Genomic DNA, 21,119 nt, shown 5'->3' with positions numbered 1-21,119 from the left:
GCTGATATTTACTATTTACGAAAAAGGTACACCTTGGTTGACATGGCCAAGAGTTTCTCTCGAATATTATTTTCTACCTTTTCGGATTCGAGAGACAAATTATGAAAAGGAACCTGATGGATTTTTCTTTTTCGTCTCTTTTTCAAACTCTCTAAATATGAAAAAGATACCGAGTTACTCTTTTTTCAGACTCATTAAAAATTAAATGGTGAAAGACTTGTCACCATGACTAGCCCATGTTTCTCCTTCCTAGGACTCGTAGAACTTACTAGGATGGATTCATCTAAACGATGAACTTATATGACAAGAATATGGTATCCTCTTCAAGATTGTGTGAAAATAAAGAGGTAATCACTAGAAATAGTGGGGGGGGAAGTGAAAGTGAAACATCTCTTGTATAGACAACATGTCACTCTTGAACATGACAATCATCTATTTCTTGTGTCGAATTTGGGAGATCCTCACTTAGTCACTTATCCTTCTCGGTTTGGGTAATCCATCTTGCCTCCCATTTTTTTATTCCACTTCGTCATTATGACCCTTGGTCCTATGTTGAATCAAATGTTGGCACACTCCGGAGTTGTGTCGCGATATGTTCAAGAGAAGTCCTATCTACTGTCTATTACCTATACATTGTCTGAAATTTTTGCTACGGTATTGGATCCTACTCATTCATTCCACTTTATTCCTTGTTTCATGTCGATGACTGGGGAATTATTTTGACTCTCCTTCGATGGGTCACTTGCTGTCGACTTCAACTCATTATCCAAGAAGGTGACTTGGAAACTCCCTTTCAGTACCTTAGAGATTGCATGCCTTAAAGGAAAGTTCTTCGCATCCGACGATAGGTTTTCACTATTGACCTTCGATCAGGTGATTCCACGAGTGTTCAACATCAGCTTCATTATCACATTCATGGATTATACTGTTGTACTTTGAGGGTCATTGGCATTATGGCTAGTTCCTCTCATTCCTGTTAATGGTCCACATCATTGGCCGATAATCAAGTCATTTTCTAGCATGTTCGACTTGAACACATTTATTCTTATGTTAGAATTCATACTTTGATCGGGTCGGGATGGAGTGCAAGACCCTGAGTCTTGTCTGATATGACTCAAGTTGTGTGGAGTTATGTATTATTCATGATTTTTCACATCTTTTTGCTATACAGATGGTTGTGACCATACTGTGGGACTTTACATTTATGATGATCCTTATATTAGATGGTTGCATCCATGCCTTAGATCTTAGATTACAGATTATCCTTCTATATTGGATGGCTGCATCCATGCCATCGATCCTTTCATATAATCATTACTATCCAGATGGCTGCATCCATTCCGTGGATTCCTGTTTTGACATCGATATGTATTGTTGGCTTGTTGGGGCCTGACGTAGGTTCGGAAGTGATTTAGCCAAACAAATCCTGGTACTACTGGCCATTTCAGCAACAGTCCGTGGAGCATGGACTGAGGTCTCACCTGAATTAGTATATGAGGGTGCTAGAACCTAGTTTCCGCACCCTAGAGATGTCTGATGGGTTCAAGTGGTCCGCGGTTTGACCCTGCGCACACGTCACTATGCGCACTTACCCGTTCCTCGCAGCCTAAGGTGTTGCCTTCGCGCAGACCTACTCAGGGGCCAAATAGTGTTATTACCCAAGGACTTACAAGTGATTTTATATTAGTTGATTAACTTAGCTTACTTGCATGTGTAAAATATACTTAGCAATATAAATCATTCATACAAGTGATCGTAGTAAATAAACAATGCATTAGCAATTGATATCAAACATGTAATAACTCAAGAACAGATACACAGAATTTAGAATGAACTTCTTTTATTATTCTCTTCCTTGGTTACAGACTCAACTCCACCCTGCACACTCAGCTACAGGGGTCCACGCACTTAGTTGTGGACTCTACTAGGCCTCTGTGCAGTCAGCTACAAAGCCTTTTCCTACTCTATGACCCAAGACACACTTCGCAGTTTGACTTAATCTCTAAGACCCTTCATGCCCATCCTCTATTTGATGTCTTTACAACTTAGAGCCTCGCTCTATTTATAAAATTCCATGGTCCACAGATCATGTGTAGGCCGACATTACATTCAAAACTAGGGCGGACAACCCTATGACTCTAACATACATTACGTGCCCGCAAATTGCGAAGCTTTACAACAATATCAACTCAAAGCTTTGGCTTTAAGCCCCAAAACATGTCGTGGGGGGATTCCATGCCCAACAGGCCACCCAACACAAACATCATGACTCGTCCTCGAGTCACTCTGTCAGTGCGACGATCTTAGTGTGGAGTCCCTCTAACTGCGTTCAAACACTATTGATGTCCACATCGCACTAAGTTGTTGCTTGCTGAACCTGCTACATCCATTCTTCTAAGACCTCTTTGTCTAGCATTCTTCCCTGTATCTACACATGCATCCCCTATATGTGCGCGAGCTTTCCTTCGATATTCCTCATGATCGTGAAGGCCTTGTCAATCCATGGCTGAACGCATGCTTTGAGAACTTCGTCCTTATGGTGTACCATGTCCACTTGCTCCGTTAATTCCTTGTCTTGTTGCATCCTCGCAAGCCACTGAGTGAGGACTATTGTCTGCGCAATTCCTTTGACACTGTCGTACTGTTGTTGGAGTTCACGCGCCTCTATCTCCAAGCACTGGATATTGGGGTCCTCCTGCAAAGTCGTGAGGACCTCAACTGCCTATTCCAACATGTTGGTACAGTCGCACACTGCACCTCCAATTTTTTCCAACCCTACTGTGATAGCACTAGCACGCTACTCTCTGATTTCCACGGGAGTGGAAGTTTGTGCCTTCAACCGCAACTCGACGATCTAGATATTCAGCTCCAGTTGCACCTTTGTCATCTCTTCATTGGCCTTACAGACTTCGGTTTCCAAACTGTGGATCTGCACTTCTACCGATAGATCTGCTGCGATGGCCAATTCTAGGACGCGTCGGCAAGCGTCATCTACTGTCTACACCAAATGTTGATTTTGCGACAACAACTCGTTGTGCTGCAAGCTGAGTTGTTCTATGTTTATCTTCTCCTCACTAAGAACTTGGATTGCGCAGCTCTCCCTGGTGCGCAGCTCTACCATTATCCCATCCTATAGCTGATACAACATCTCTCGTAGAAGGGTATCCAAATTAAGGTCAAGTCCTTTCAACATGCTAACCGAAAATCTATCGGTCACATTCGCTGCAATTATGGCCCCTTCTGGAAATACTATCGTATTGTCCATCTGTGTGCGTAGCATCTGCTCTGATACCAAGGATCCTACTGCGAGGTGGGTAGAAAGGGTACCCACATGAGGGGGCCGAACCTGTAATTCCCGTAGCTGCACCCTAAGGGCCCGCAACACAGTCTGATGCTCCTACATAAAATCTTGAAGCACTTCATTTGTGACATCGTGGACTGTCTCGCCGATGTCATGGAGATAACCTTTAGTTAAGGTGATTGGGTCAATGGCCAACTTTGAGGCCTCGACCTTCTTCCTTGGTCCTGCTCACTCTATGATGTGTGGCTGCTTCAACTGTGTGGCCGCATCCCCTGGGTTCTCCCTTCTACTGTTTCTATTTCTTCTGCTTCCTACCCCTATGAGGACATTTCTTGGTCCTCATCTACCTTCGCGGTTGCTTTGGCTGCCTGTGCTGCTGCTACTTCTACAACCTTTTTCTGCTCCAGAGCTTTTTGTGTCGCTTCCCGCGCTACTTTTTCCTTAGCTGCTATTGTTTCCTATTGCCTTTTTCGGCCAATTAGGTGATGTACAGCTTGGAATCATCCTTTTTATTCTGTGCTACCACCTTATTGAGTTCTGCTAGATCTGGGGTGCGCCATTCCGGAGGCCATTTCTCCACGACAGTGAAGATAGCATCATCGATGGCTATAAACAGGAGCTTCGTCCACTACTTCATTTTATCCTTGCGCGCCCTGATGTAGACATTATGCATGTTGGATTTAAACTTTGCAAAAATCTATAGACTATTGTACACTGTAGGTGACAGGCACGACCTCTGATTGATCCACATCGTATGCTCATCTCCATGAGCATCCAAAAATTTTTGGTGTCGCGAATCTGTTTTGTGTCCTTTGTGGCCCAGAGCGAAGCGTACTTCACGACCTCTGGTAAGTCTCTGTCAATGTTGGGGAATTGACTGTCTTTTGGTAGTTCCCCTGCTATGAGCATGATGGATAACAAAAACCATGCATAGTGGAAGTTTTTACCCTATCCCTAGGCCTCGTGACAGTTTTTCAAAAATTCCTCACTGAGGAATTTGGACCAGTTGAACTGGACACCCTCCGCGCACTGCTCAGCTAGTGTGACCACCAGTGTTGGTACCTCATTCGCGTGACACTTCCAGATAAATTTGCCAGCTAGGAGTTGGGTTGCTATTTGTACCCTTTTTTCCTTGATGTTGGAGATGGCGTAACCCGTCTTCCTCTTCTCCAGCTTGTATTTCTCCTTCATGGCTTCTATGAGAGCCAAATCACTGCCCTTTCCTTTGGCTATGGTTGCAGGGTCCTTTCCTTTACAAGGGATCTGACAAATGTGGCGAATGAGATCTTCCATGATGGGAATAGGCCCTTCCAGCCATAGATACCCATCATGCACCAAGCAGAGCAACTTCCTGATGAAAAAAATGGTGATGGGTGTGTGGTGGAAATGTGGTATCAATAATAAGTGCAGCAACCCGGCCTTTTCCACACCGTGCAGCCACTTCCGTGGCGCTAACATTATCACCACCCCCTCAGTGTTTTGCTTAATTAGGTTCCAAGTCTCTTGGTGTGGGAAACTCTCGTGGCCAGTGAGGGCCTAGTCCTCAAATTTCATGGTTGGCACGCGACCTATATGCATGCCTTCAAACACGATGTCGTCTAGGAGGAGCGGGGTCTAGAGTGGACTCTTGGTTTCATCTAGATCCTTCAGTACTTTAGTCTTCTCTTTGTGCAGAGGGACATATGCGGGTAGTTTTGTTGCAGAGCGTAACGATTAGATATCCTCCTCCATGTCTTCTTCTTCTTCTTCTGCAGTGATCAGGGCCTGCAAGTCTTCTTCTTCCTGATCTATTTCTATTGTGACTACTTTCCCCTTCTCTGCCATGGATAGTTTGTTGTGCTGCAGATTCCTCGGGGACATGTGTACTGGACCCATTGCTTGTTTATCTTTCTTGGGCCTCGGTGTTTGCGGTGATTTGGGGATTTCTGTCACAACCTTGGTGCCTTCTGAAACATCCTCCATCATTTGGGTCTGCGCGGCCGAGCTGGTGGTTACCTCTTCAATCCCTAAACCATCCTTAGTGGTTATCATCATAGCTAGGCTATATTATGTCACTTGTGAACTTAGGGGCTTAAGTATCGCTCAGCTCTCAATGCTCAGCACTCTGCTCAAGCGCTCAATTCTCAAATGACCATGTGTTGTTCATTGGCAAGCCCTTTGTGTTTTATAGTGCCTCTTGAATTCGAATTCGACTATTCCCCCCAATCTCGAGCCATTAATGCTTTCTTGGTGGTAGATTTTCCCAAATCTGGCCCATAAATCGTGTCTTAAATGCCCACCACCCACTCCATTTGGCCTCAAATCAAACATCCCATCGTGAATAGTCACACCAATAGTCACTTTCCATCCAATCCGCGTGGCAACGCAGCCCTCAGTGCGTGGTCTTGGACCTTGTGATGCTCTACTTCTGCGTGCATCCCCAATATCGTGCAGCTTCTGGGCAGAATAATTTATAGTCCCGCACTTCCTTTCAACTGCCTGGAGCACTAAGACCATCCTTCTTGCGGCTAGTCAGGTGGTCGCACCACCTATGTGGAGCTCCATCCCATCCTTCATCATGGCTCGCCGAGAATCCCCACCTTCCATAGTTGTGGTCGGCATCGTGCACTCTACTATTTGCAACACGATACCCTGGTCACTACATTTGGAGAGATGTGGTTTAAGCCAAGGTAGTAGACTAACCAGTTCACGATGATAGTTCTCCCATTTGTCAATATGATCGTACGCACCTTGTTTTACCATCCTCGTTTTTTCGACGAGAAATGCTTCCTTTGTTCTGTCTTCCAGCTTATTGGCCTTCACTTCCATCAAAGCACTTTTCTCCCGTAGTCATACTTGGTCTTTTTTGAGCTTGTGAAGTCTAAGGTTTCCCTGTCAGATTTCTTCCTCAAGTATTATGTGTTCTGTTTCTCCCGGCTGTGTGATTCCTTCGTTTTGGGCGTCATAGACTGTCGCATCTACGGATGCTGCTATGCGTAGACTAGGCTTTGCATACTCCATAGGGATCACACCCCCTACTTCATACTTCAGCTTCAGAAGTGCTTGTGCAGTTAGGGTTTTGCACATGGTCCTATAAGCCCATAGAACCACTGGTACGTGTAGGTCCCAGTCAGTGCGTCTCACATGGTGGACCATGTTCAACACTTCGCACACCTTGTCAAAGGCTTCTACGTGGATCATTATTGGCGTGCTTGGTCTTGTCCAACTTCGTTGTTCACACCCTTGTCTTGCCCACTCCTGCTTGTTGTTCCTGTTTTCTATCATGAGGATGGTGTGCATTCATGCAGGTTGCATAGCATACGCTAGTACCCATCTGGAGAGGTGAGCGCGCAGGCGGTTTCATCCATCATACCCGGCTTCCATCCACACTTGAGGCTTTCCAAACCATATAAGCATCACCGTTTTGCATTCGCACCATTTCTAAAAACTTCTTTGATGTGTACCCCACCATCTTGTAGGCGTAGCGCGCAGTGCCCATTTCAGAGCATCAAAATGCTACTGTTCTAGCACTTCTCTTTCAAATTTGTTTAGGAATTCAACCACCGCTGTCAACCCATCATACATAGGTAGATCCATCACCTCTGTTGCTACACATTGTAGTGACCTTGTCATCATGTTGCATTTTAGTGTGGTTACCTCGTGTAACCGGTTCTGCCATCATTCTATTTCCTCATCTGAATCCGACGTGTAGGAGCTTTCATGCTCCCACAAAATCCTACCATCAACTATTGGATTCACCCAATCCTGCTCTCAAGTGGTTTTCTTATAGATACAGTTGAGGTCATCATCACTATCATCATCGCGCACTAGTTCTATGTAGCATACTCCTTCCACAGGGTCTAGCAGTACCACTACGCGTAGTGACTTTTTCTCAAAAATCATCTTGTGCTTCTTGAGATTTATCACCCCATTCATATCAGTGGCCCAATCTATTCCTAGTAGTGTGGCATAGGGATTGTTGTCATCAACAATCGCTATCACTTCGAAATCTGCAAGTGCGCTCACACCTTCAAAATCCACCGTTACTCCCTGCAATCTTCTTGTTACACAAAATATTGTCACCATGACTATTTGTAGTCAGTATAGGTCTATCATCACTTATACTGTCCTCCTAAGAAAGTCTCAGACCTCAGCTCTTCATGTCAAGCTTTGAAAATGAGAGAAAGAACTTAAAAATCATTAAAGTTCTGGTGCTGCACTTTCTCTCACTATTGCCTGCAGTCCCGCACCCGCTGTTCATATTACCTGCGGACCTGCCTGCTCTGTCTCTAAAGGAGTGGGTGCAGACCCTTGTGAAAGTAAAAAAGGCGCAAGTTTATTCTAAAAAACTCACTTTGGCTTAATTCTAGATGATTCTAGAAGGAATTTTGACATGGATGGTTCACTCTTAGGTGGTTCATGCATCCCAAAAGAGAAGGAGCTAATCCCTTGATGAGAGGAGCTATCCCTTTGAAGGAGGGCTTTATCCCTTTGGAGGTGGACCTAGTAACTTCCCTCTATTGCACTATAAATTAAGGAATTGGGCTGGTTGCTAAGGAGGTTAGAAGCTGAACATTTTTGAGGGTAAATGCTGGTGGAATTGAGACTTCCTAGTTAAGCTTGAGAGGAGAGATCACATACCTTTTGGCTTCATTGGGAAGAGGGTGAAACTTGTCAAAGTAGAGGAGACTTCTTGTTGGACCCTGGGAGGAGCATGTACATCATCAAGGCACATGTTGTAAAGTTCTTCTTTGATTTGAATTAATACAATCAGATTCATTTTTCTCAACAAATTGTCTTATGTCATTTGTTTCATGAATTCCTTCATCATCATGATAAGTATGCTTTATGATATTGGCTTTTCAGGTTCTATTTAATTTGTGTGCTTGTTTGTGTTTGCAGATTCGCTACAAGGGAGCTCATTTGGATCAAAGGAGCGAGGCTTCCACAAACTTACATTGGACCCAAGGTAGGCCTAAAACATTTGTTTGCCTTTGTTTATAAATTGCATACTTAGAGAAGGATAGGTATTGATTGGCTTGCTTGTCACTAGATATCATTAGATACTAGGGAGGTCGATCTTGTCTGCAAGAACGACTCATTCCGTGTGACAAAATGGCGACCATACTGGGGACTTGATTTCTTGATTTGCTTTACTTTGACTTGAGAAACTGTGTTTTTGTTTCTGTTTTTGGCTTGTTGTGTGTGGAATTGGGTAGATTTAGTAGATCTTGGATTATTTTTTGTTTTTCATAACTTTGGGAGAGGACCGCACCCTCGGCTTGCAACACAGTGCGGACCTATCCGCACTTTTGCTTTTCACACAGAGCGGTACCGCACCTGTGTGAATTGTGGGCCTGCGTACCTTGTCAAAATTTTGGAAAACTTAAGATTTTCTCTTTCAGTCAGTTTAGTTTTGTTTAGATGTTGTTATCCCCTACCCAGACCTGCATGTGACTTGTCAAGAACTTTTCTTAGGTTAATTCCATTGGTGTTAGGGATTTAGGTGAAATTCCTAGAAGTTTTGGTTTCCGTGCTTGATTTTCATTTTGGTCTTGTAGTAGCTCAGAGCTTAGAAGTTGTAGAAGCCTTAGATCACCTTGTTTTTTACTGGCCTTCTTATGAGTCTAACCATTTGCAAAATTTGCCTTTGTTGAGGAATCCATCTTGTGTTTCTCTTGGCGAAACTTCGAAAAGACTTGTGTTAAAAGTTTGGATTTCATTTTTAGAAAAGAAAACAAAAATTGGTTGTTTTTTGACTGATTTGTGATTCTGGACAAATTAGTCCTTAGTTTGCTTATAGCTAAGTAAAACATCCTTGAAAAAGACATCTTGTAAGCTTTTACTTCAAATAGTTTTTATAGTTTATAGATCTCAAGATTAGATTTTTCCATAGTTTTGAGTGTTTTATAAAAAAACAAAAATCTCTTTTGGAAAAAGTTTGTTTTTGTAGTATTTGATTGTTTGAAAGAAAAGGGAAATTTTTGTGAGCATAACTAGTTGTCTCATTTTGAGTGCATTGGAAAAGACAAAAAGCTCTTCTTTTGATTTGGTTGTTAAGGAAAAGATTTGTGTTTACAAGTATTTGCATTCTCAAATTCTTTGCTAGCTAGAAATTCATTGAAGGGAAAAGATTGCTTATCATCTTAAGTGCATTTTTTAGTGATTTCGAGTTGAGTCTTCACACCATAAGTTTCATCTCCGCACCTCTTGACTTAAACAAAAACCAATAAAAATGACACTTAAAGTAAAATCTATCTAGTAATCTTTCTATTTCTAGGGCTCTATTACACCAACATAGCTTAGGCTAGTGTCTTGGAGTAGGGAGTAATTAACTCTCCAAGATAGTAAAACAAATAAGTAGCTGTATCTTGCGGTAGGATAAAAATCCAATTGTTACATCTATGCTATAGGAAAGCTCCTCTTAAAGGAGAAGCACGAGATCGTGTCCGAACCAGTGTGGGAATCAATCCTTCCTCATTGGAAACGACGCTAGATATTCACGTATTAAACACGGTAAACCTCGGATTAACCATTGTTGAGGAGCCTAGGGTCACTTGTTGGTAAACCTTGGATTATGTGAAGGAGCCTTCAAGGGGATTGAGCTTGTTACTCTGCCCTTGGGTGCGTATCGGATCGTAGACTGTTCCCCCAGGTATATTTGTTTCCGTTGGTAACCATAGTGACCATATTCTATAGGATTCTTCCTAAGGTGACGGAGGAGGGAAGATCCCACTGTACCTGGAGCAGACGTCGGCTAGACTCACTAGGATTTTCTGGGGGGTTCTCTTCACTCGATACGGTTTAGTGGAGAAACTTGTGCCAGTCTATTCATTAAGCAGGTTGCCGGGGTAACTGTTCCAACCGCCATTTCTGTATTGAACTCTGCGACGTTGGATTTCATCACCAACTAGTGTTTTCAGTACGGAAAGTTATTGTTTGTGTGTGGTTTGATCTCCTAGATTCTTTAGACGTGTGATTCAAATTTGTTTGGTTCTTTAGATGCTTTAGGTGGTTTTCATTGAGATTTTACTTTGTTTGCGTGTGAAGTAGTTAAAATATTTAATCGTGGCTGAATTACCGAGGAAGTTCAGTAGACTTCGGGGCCAACCTCCTGAGTATTCACCAAGCCAGCCTGAAGGGTTACGAGCCCTTGTAACTCCTAGAGACAGTAGAGTTGGGTCACCTGAAGAAGGAGAGTCTTCTTTAGTAGTACATCCTGATTATCAAGCTTTAGTAGCAAATTATAATCCACAATTTGTTTCGGTTTCCGAAGTTACTGGTAGTTTTTCATCTACTAGTGACTTAGGTGAGGAACCTGAAATATTTGAACCCGAAACTGAATTTGCTGCTACTCCAACATCGGGATTTACCTCTCCAACTTTTAGTGGTCCTGGTTCACCGAGGGCAGAAAGAATAATTACCCAAAATCTTCCTTCTGGACTTATAGCTATTGAAGAACTTGCTACTCCGGAAGAAGAAGGTATCCCTATCCCTGAAAATCAACCTATTATAGAACTTAGGGAGCGTGAATCGATCTTTTACAGTCCACCTAGGAGCAGTTCTTGGTATCTTTCATTGACCAATTTTTTGGAAAACCCGGGACTAAGTTTTTCACCACCTCGTATTCCTTTTCACCCAACACCTAGGGGTTACTATCCTCCGTTAAATATGTCAAGACAGTCGTCCATGTTTTCTCAATCTCCAGAAACCTTTTTTTACGGCGGTCCTTTTGTTCCCTCTGGGTATCAGTCACTTACTAGTACTTTTTCGGGAGCATCTCCTCAACCTATTGAACAAGGGTTATTAACTGGAAATAATGGAACTAAGCCGTTGAGTGTGGAAGATATTCTCATGATGTCAGGTACTATTCCTAATCCTCAACCTCAAGGTGGCCAGTTACCACCTGGGGGGCAGCCTCAAAGTCCTCAATTATCACCTGGGGGCAACCTCAAGGTACCCAATTTGCACCTGGGGGGCAACCTCAAGGACAGTACATACCTACGGGACAGTATGTTCCTCAAGGTCAACCCCAGACTCAATATGTAGCTCAAGGTCAACCCCAGTATCAATATGTACCTCAAGGTCAACCCTAGTATTAGTACATGCCTCAAGGTTATCAACCTCAAGGTCAGTACCCGAACCAAGGTTTCCAACCACCTTTTGGTCAATCATATGTCCAAGGAGCTGGAAATGTACCTTTGAATTATCAACCTGTTGTGGCCAGCAACACCCCCCCTTGTTCATTTAAGTGTTGTCCAAAATACTAAATGAATGGGGACCCTTAGTTAAAATTTAGGAAAAAAGTAAGAATTTCCTTTCTTCAAAATAAGGTTACCATCGTAAGCTTAGAAAGGTCCTTTGAATATTTTTTAACCTAAGTCTATGATAAGGGAAATATCTTTAAAGCCGCACTGCAAAAAAGATAGGAAATGCCTCCATTTCTCTATAATATCGGTATGCGCAAGACTCTTATGTTAAGCATAATATCGCATCGCAATATAAGTAATTCTCATAAAGAAAAACTTCAAGATTTACTGATCTGCGATAACGCCGATCGCAAGATCACATATCGTAAAAATGAGCTGACAAGATTCAACCAACATTAAACTTCTGCGACCTGCGATGTTGTGATCGCTGCGATATTATGTTCGTGCGATCTGCGATGGTGCGATTTGCGATGGCACGATCTGTGATGTTACGTAAGAAAATCATAAATCACTTCATCACGAATCCTTCGGGCACGCCTTTCAAAGAAAAGCCACTTACCATAATCTGACTCAAGATCATGCGTTTTTAATGATAGTAAATGAATTAGTTGTCAGCTATTAAATGAAATGAGGACGCGTGCTTTTGTAAAGGATTACTTCACGTAAGGTGGCATATCTGATAAATCTGTTGCATTTAAAACTCTCCCATCACTTTCTTGATCAGTCATTTCCATTTCACTCGTAATCTGCAGGAACGAAAATCTAAGACGATTCAAATCCAAACGCAGGAAGAAATGGGAAAGAAAAATAAAGCTCAAGGCTCTGAGATGAAGGAAAAGACGAAGAAGATGGCGCCTTTGTATACAGACACAGCCTGTAACAGAGACGCAGGGATATCGACATGGGAAAGCATGTACAGGCTGCTTGAAGAAGAAAATCCTAGAATAATGAAGGTTGATGCTGTCGCGGGCTCACAACGCTCTTCCGAGGCGTCCTTAGAGGAGCTAGCATGTTCATTTCTTCACCGGATAGCAGCAAGGCCCAAAATTCTACCATATACAGATATGATCAAGTGGATACTTGACAATGCAGAGATGAACAACAGACAATTCAAGGTTCAAGGACATGGGCTCATCGGATCATTCGCGACGCAAGATTTAAAGCTTATGTATCATCTTCCTGAACCGCAGGCGACTTACAATGCACAATTCGTTAAGAAATTTGCAGCAGAAAACCCAAGCCTAGTAGAGACCACCAAAGATTGGTCCAGAAAAGAGGAGCCGCTCAAAAAAGATAAAAACGATATGTACAGCACTGGTTCCCTCACCTCTCCATATTGTTTTGCTGCGGCTATGCTTTGTAGATTGTTTGGGATGCCGGATATCAATAAGTTCTCATCTGAATGGCTACCACTAATAGATGCTACCACAAATGCCGATATTATGGATTGGGCTAAAATCTTTTCTAATAATCTATACACGGCTATTATCAATTACCGGTCTAAAAGATCCTTGTCTCAAAGGATCTATCCTCCTTTTAATCTGTATGCTTATGTTATGGAGGTGGAAATGGACTAACCAGGACCCATTACCTATCCATGTTTATCATAAGGTGTTATGGGATTCTCAGTTCGTCCCACACTTCTACTAGATTTGTCACGGCCTTATCTTACCCTTATATAGAATGATGTATGAAGAGACTACCCCGGGGTACCTACCAAATAAGCTACGACTGGAAGCAGAATGGAAGCAGAAGGCACAAGAAAAGGGAAAAGCGATCCAAGCATTAAACAGGTTGAATTGGGAGTATTACTGGGCATACTTGGTCAAGCCGCATAGTCAATGGATGACTGTGAAATGCATCATAAACGCGGCCAAAAAAGTAGTGCCAACTCTCATAGATTATGTTTTCACAGCCCAGCTCAGCGCAGAATTCAGCCAGCCGACTCTCCTCAAGCCCATGATGAACACTTGTAGATTTAAGGACCAAGTTCAGAAGTAGCCTTATTTTAGAATGTTTTTTTTCTTTTAAATTAGATTAGAAAAAGGACGGTCATTTGAAAACCGCATCCTAAATTTTGTAAAAAAACTATTATTATAATTAGGAAGTAGTATTTTAACCCTTCTCATTGCATTTGGAGAAGGATCCAGAAATTTGCCAAAAACTTGTCCTCGGAACATGCACTTCTGCACCCTCAGAGGAGGTTTTGATGAATGGATGGATCGAGATTTATTAATGTTTGCATTTTAATGTCTGCTACTAATGTTGCACTTTTGTACTCTTAGTAGATGTTAGAACAAGTAGAGATAAATCGTTTTTGCTTGAAGTTTATGGGTAGGAACCAGTCATAAATGGCACTTTTATCTCTTGACTGTTTCTGTTTATATTCTTAAAGTAATATACAGTTTTTAGTTGTTTATATGTTACTGCATGAATGTATGAGTTACCATTTGGAACTTTTGTACGGTGGAGTTATTTATTTATGTCTGATATATGAATAACTGATTATGCGATATGCTGTTCACAACTGTTTTGCCTAACTTTTTATGCAAAGTGGTTTATCTTAATTGTTTTCTATTCTTATGATAGCTGAATGATCTTTATTACCAGTTATTGTTTGAAATCTCTTTAGATCGCATAATAAAAGAAATTCACCCTGGTTTAGCGTAGATTAGATGTGTTGTTTCTCATTAGATTACAATAGCATAGAGTTAGTTTAGAAGTTTGAATTAAATTAGCTTAAAGTACTCTTAGATCAGCATCATCCAACTCTACACACACAGACACACCCTTAGATTGGGAAACTGGTCCCATTATCCCCAGTCGGACCCACTATACCAAACGGATAAGGAGCTGCCAACCAAGGTCCGGACCGAGTGGGTATCCCCCTTGTTGTCGACCCAATTTTCGGGGCTTCAACACAACCCTACCCTCAACTCGGTTATGGTCCTCAATATTCTCAACCTGTTATGGGTCAATACCCCGGAATGAACTTAGTGTGGGATCCATCTCAAACTCAATAGGTCTTGCAACCGAATGTACAGTTGTCATCTCAAACTGGACAACCCTTGGTTTCTGGTTCACCCCAGCAACCTGTCTAGTCTACTATTCAAACTTCTACACCTTCTGTAGTTTTTCAGCCTGGGCCTAGTACGCCTCGTACTCCGCCTCAAATGGCTACTGCAACATCTGTTCAATCTACCCCACCTACTTCTGGAGTATTGACAGCTCCGGTTTCTACTGTTCCTGTATCTACTCCTCAGACATCTTTACCTCAGTCTGGATCCACAATTCAAACTTCAGTTCAAATGCCTGTAGGACAACCTGGTTCAAGTACGGATGTCATAAGTCAACCTCAATTTACTTATCAACCGTACCAGGAATAGTACCAATTCTGTCCTACTGTGCAGCAGCCAGTCTATCAGTATCAACCGTACCCTAGGTATACATATCAACAACCCTAGTACGGTCCAGTTAATCCTCGTTTTCTGGGAGGATATAATATCCCAAATGCAATTCCAATTCCTAGTTATCCTGGATATCCTCCTCCTGGGGTTGGTCTCATGACCCAGAGTTTTAGGTACCCTAATCGTCAGTTACCGTTTATTGTAACTTTGGACTTGCCTAACTTGTCACGCCTCACGAATGATCCCATTAACTATCTTCCGTTTTGGCCGCCAAAGTTGAATAAGTTGCCTAGTGATATTCCTAAGTTTGAAAGCAAATCAGGAGAGGACCCGTCGAACCATGTGATGACTTATCACCTCTACTTCCATTTCAGATGATTCAATCCGTTTAAGGCTTTTCCGGCGCACTCTAATTGGTCTTGTAGCCAAGTGGTACATTGAGTTACCGCGAACCACTTTTTATAACTTTAGTCAGTTAGCTACTTCATTTTTAACTCATTTTCAGTTGCCGGTCAGATATGACAATGGCACGGAATTATTAACTTCGTTAAAGCGGTCTACGTCCACTTATATTTCAGATCACATTCATGAATGGAGACGTCGACGGCGTTTAGTGAAGGTTTTTATTCCGGATCAAATCTTAGCTGAATGGTTTGTAAAATCTTTATTGGCAAAGATCACTGAGGATGTAGCTAAGGCCGAAGTTGTTACTGAGGAGCAAGTAATTTCTCAAGCTCAGTACCTTGACTTAGTTTATACGCAGTCAAGTACGTTACACGAGAAAATCCCTGATCTTCCTAAACAAAATCAAATCGCTGCAGTTCCTTCAGGGTCTCATGCCGCTGATGGTATGATTGGTACGGTTAATACCAAAAGTAAGAAGAAATCTTCCAAGAATTCTTCTCCTATCATAACCTTGCCAGATTCCCCGACAGGAGATTCTTCCGTGGAAATTTCCGCCGATATTCATGTTGTAGAGTCATCTACAACCAAATCAAAATCTGGCGGTAAGAAGAAAGGGAAGAAGAAAAATAAAACAAATAAAAATTCGAAAGAGAAACCAGAAAAAGCGGAATCAAATGATGAGAAACGCAAACATCATTATCCTTGTCTCATTTGTGACGAAGAGCATTTTACAAGAGACTGCCCTCATCGTGCAGAGGTTGCGAAAATTGTCAAAGGTTCCCAAACGCCTGCTGTTTTGAAGGATCCTTTTCCAAGTCAAGACAGTAAGATGATAGGTTCTTCCTCAAATGCCTCCGAGGAACCCATAATGATGATGTCCCATGTTAGGATTGCGACTCGATTGCACGATTATGGAAGTAAAAGTCCCATTGATGGTAAAGAAGTAGAATCTTATCATTCTAACCCATCAACCTCAGCTCTCGGTTCTGATCCGCTATAGATCGAGAAACCTAACCCAGAATTAGTAATCAAACCGCCCGCCAAAGGTATACTTCGAAAGTCAGCTTTCAATCCACATGCGAGAGCGGCTCAGAACTATAACATTGTTAAAGATTTAGCTGTTTCACCTTCAGCAATGTCAGCTTTGGAAGTGCTACAATCATGTCCTGCATAGCGTAAATTACTATTGTCGGCTATAGGAGCTGTTGACATTCACGATTTGAACCTTATAATTTTCGATCTAGAAAATAGTACACCGTGCTTACCTCATCAAATGGCTTTCCAGATCCCAGTGTTAGTAAAAAACAGACCTTGTTATAGGACTGAGATTGATGAGGGAGCCTCAACGTGTATTATGTCGATACAGTGTTGGAGATCTCTTGGTCCTCCTTCGCTAAATCAATCCCCGACGATTCTAAAGGCCTTTGATGGCGGTGGGTTTCATCCTTTTGGCATTCTACAGGATCTACCTATAGGGGTTGAAGGCAAAACTATTAATCTAAATGTGGAGGTGGTTGATGCCCCTCTAGATTACAACCTTCTCTTGGGTCGTAGTTGGTCTTACGCTATGACAGCTGTCGTTTCATCGGTCTTTCGGCTTATAAAGTTCCCTCATAATGGAAATATCATAACTATAGACCAGCTGACTTACTTTTCATCCGACCCAGCCTCTTCTGAAAGTATTCAGCATGTCGGCAAAACAACTATCCCATATAAGGATGTTGGAGTAGGACTAGTTAAAGATTCTGGTTTACTGGGAACTTTTCCTTTTCCTCCTATCAACGCATCATCTTCTACTGCAACCATTCATATGATTTCGTCAGACACTATTGTTTATGATGATCCTTGGATCGTACCTTCCGAATCTGAGATAGACTCATTTGGTGATGTGATGCCTTTGAGTCCATATGAAATTGCGTATCAGGTCGTGCAGTCGTTTTCCGACCCATCTTCAACCAGAATTGAATTAATGAATGTGGTCCATGAGGAGTCACTTTCAACATCAAACTCAGATTCAACAATGTTTTCCAAACTTGTTCACACCGATGAGCAAATTCGTGAAATCCTATGTGTCGATGATTTACCATGGGAAGATCTTCATCATAGATCTTCATTCTTACCCGAGAGTGATCGTTTTGAAAATGATTTTTCATCTATTTTTATGACTGAATATGTCAAGGAACCTCAGAATCCAATGAAAAATCCTGATTCAGAGTTAAATTTGGGAAACATTTCTCGAACTATTCCTATTGATATTTCGGTTAAGCCTGGAATTGTTGAAAACATTCATATAGGTGCCTCTTGTACAGAAGATGAAATTCAAACATATAAGGCCCTATTTCAAGAATTCTGCAACGTGTTTGCCTGGTCATATGAGGAAATGCCAGGAATTGACCCCACAATTGTTGTTCATGAAATCAAAACTTACCCGGATGCTAAACCTGTCTGGCAACGTTTGCGTCAGATCCACCCGCGAAAAGCTGCTGCTATTAAAGAAGAAGTTGAAAAATTACTCAAAGTAGGTTTCATTTATCCAATCTTGTTAACGGATTGGGTATCGAATATTGTTCATGTTAACAAAAAACAAGGGACAATAAGAATATGTATCGATTATAAGGACATTAATCAAGCCTTTCCAAAAGACAATTACCCAACTCCCTATATCGATCAAATCATTGATGATTGTGCCGGCAGTGAAATATTTTCCTTCATGGATGGTTTTTCCGGATACAATCAAATCAATATTCTACCTGTTGATCAACCAAAAACAGCATTCATTTGTCCATGGGGGACATTTTCTTATTGCAAATTACCTTTTGGGCTCAAAAACGCCGGGGCAACCTTTCAAAGGGCCATGTCTTACGCGTTTCATGACATCAAGCACATTGTGCAACCCTATGTTGATGATTTGCCTGCTCATTCGTTACATCGAGCTAATCATCTCATCCATTTACGAGCAATGTTTATGAGGTGTAGGCATTATCGGATTACGTTGAATCCACACAAGTGTGTTTTCTGTATAGAAACAAGTTAGTTACTGGGGTTTGTTGTTTCGAAAGCCAGCATTCGCGTCGATCCCTCGAAGGTTGAAGCTATTGTCAAATTGCCTCCTCCTTCGAGTCTTCGCCAACTCCAAATTTTGCAAGGGAAAGCAAACATTTTATGCCGATTCATTCCTAACTATGCTGAGTACGCTGAGATCACAAAGGTTTTTACCCGGTTGTTGAAACAGAATACTCCATTCTTTTGGGATGAGATAACTGATAAATCTTTTGATGCACTAAAACACGCGTTGACCCATGCATCGTTATTGCATCCTCCCAACTACAACCAGGACTACTTCTTGTATCACGTCACTTCCCATTCCACCATCGGAATGGTGTTAGTTCAGGAAGATGAATTTGGTATTAAACATGTGATATATTACCTTAGTCGAACTTTAAATCCAATTGAGCTAAAATACTCACATGTGGAGAAATTGGCATTGGCAGCTGTTCAAGCTGTCCAACGTTTTCGTCATTACATTTTACTACGTAAAACTACAGTAATTTCTGATTGCAACCCTATGATCTATATTTTGACCAAGCAATTGCTAGGGGGTAAGTACTTTGAATGGATTGTCATCCTGCAGGAGTTCGACTTGGAATTTGAAAAGTCTAAGTCGAAGAAATCTTTACTTTTTGTGGAGTTAATGTGTGACTTCCCGCGTGCTGACACGGAAACTGTGGCGAAGGAGCCAATTGCGGACGAATCCTTGTTTCTAATCAGCACTTTAGATCCATGGTATGGGGATATCATTGTTGATCTCTAGACCCAATCCTTTCAGCCAGAAATTTCAAGGTTAGAATGTCGAAAAGTACGATTCCAATCCCAACAATTCAGAATTATTGGAGATACTGTTTATTGCCGTGGGGCGGACTCTATTTTTTGACGTTGTTTAACTCTTGAGGAAGCTGAAAGGGTCCTAAATGACTGTCACTCTGGAGCGTGTGGCAGTCATATGTCTGGGTATGCCACAACCCAAAAGATATTGCGCACTGGCTACTCCTGGCCGTATTTGTTTAAAGATTGTATTAACGCGGTCTGAAAATGCCACAATTGCCAAATTTTTGATTGAAAGATGCGCGCTCCACCTGCTCCTCTCCACCCTATAATTTTCGTTGGCCCTTTTGCAAAATGGGGTATCGATTTTATTACATGTAACCCTCACTCGGCCGGGGGGCATGCATATATCATCCTTGCGGTAGATTATTTTACCAAGTGGGCCGAGGCGATGCCTACATTTGAGGCAGACGGCAAAACAGCTGTGATTTTCATGTTCAATCATATAATTTCTAGGTTTGGTGTTCCACAAGCAATTATCACTGATCATGGGCGTCATTTTCGAAACATTATGATGACTGAACTTACAGGCTAGCTTGGCTTGCGTCATGATAGTTCAACTCCATATTATCCACAAGCGAATGGTCTGGTTGAAGCCATCAACAAAGTTCTAGTCATCATGATTCGACGAATCATTGGGATTAATAGGTCGAATTGGCATAATATGCTATTTTCAGCACTTTGGGCGTATCGAACCTCAGTAAAAACGTCAACAGGGTTCACTCCTTTCCAACTAGTTTATGCTCTGGAAGCTGTGCTACCCATTGAATGCGAAATCCCGTCATTGCAAATGGCCATTGAGTTACTTCTAGCCACTTCCGAAGAGGAAAAACGTTTGTTATACTTGGCTCAGCTAGATGAGAATCGACGTGATGCTGCATTGGCGATCGAAACTCATGCCAAATGTATTAAAGCTCAGTATGATCGAAATGTTACCCCTCGAAATTTTTCGGAAGGAAACCTAGCCTTATTGTACGATCAAGCAAATGATAAATTAGGTGCTAGAAAATTCGTACCTATGTGGCATGGTCCCTATGTTGTTAAGCGAAAGCTAGCAAAAGGGGCCTATGAATTGGTAGACTTTGACGGGGTCTCTTTAGTTAAACCCAGAAATGGTCTTTACCTGAAGAGGTATTATGCTTAAAAATGGGTGTGGAGATTTTTAGTTAGGTTAGTTTTCTTTCTAGCTGGTGTGTTTTAGTTTAAAAAGTATGCTTAGCTTAGAGAGTGTTTTTTTGTCATTATTCCTGCTTATCTTGGTTTTACTCTTGATATTGCAGATGTCGACGCCTCTCCAAACATACATTGGTTTTGCTAATGGTGCTTGTCGTAATACACGGAACATTTCTTCCGCAGCTTGGGTTATCTATTCGCCCTCTGACGAGTTGGTATCTATGCATGGGGTGAGCCTTGGTTAAACAACAAACAACATTGTAGAGTATAGTGCAGTGATTGAGTTATTATCTGAATCTATTTCATTTGGGATTCGGAGTTTGATAGTGAGGTTAGATTCTGAACTGGTTGTATTACAGCGTAATAGAGTATATGCCATTAGAAATCCAGTGTTATTAAGATTATTTTTGAGAGTGCGTCTCTTGGAACGTGAATTTGACTATATTGAATATCAGCATATTCTAAGATATTTAAATACATTGGCAGATGCAATTGCTTCTCGAATGTTAAGTAGACATTTGCAATAATCATACATGTAAATTTAAAAACATTCCATAACATGTTTTACAAAGATAAGCCAGTAATAGTGATATAGTATAATATAGGAGTGTGTCAAAATATACATCGTCCTCAATCATTGGTTGAAAAACACCTTATGATCGGCAAAAATGATAGTACAAAAAGCAAAAATGTCATATGTGTCTACAATAGGCGATCATCCTATCACTGGTGATGATCTCGATAAGAAACCACTGTACGGGC

Source organism: Pinus tabuliformis, chromosome 4_2 (assembly GCF_031772625.1).
Source record: "Pinus tabuliformis cultivar Carrire ecotype Pingquan chromosome 4_2, CPIR1, whole genome shotgun sequence".
In the NCBI taxonomy this organism is placed as follows: Eukaryota; Viridiplantae; Streptophyta; class Pinopsida; order Pinales; family Pinaceae; genus Pinus; species Pinus tabuliformis.
Note: the sequence above shows the minus strand (reverse complement) of the source record.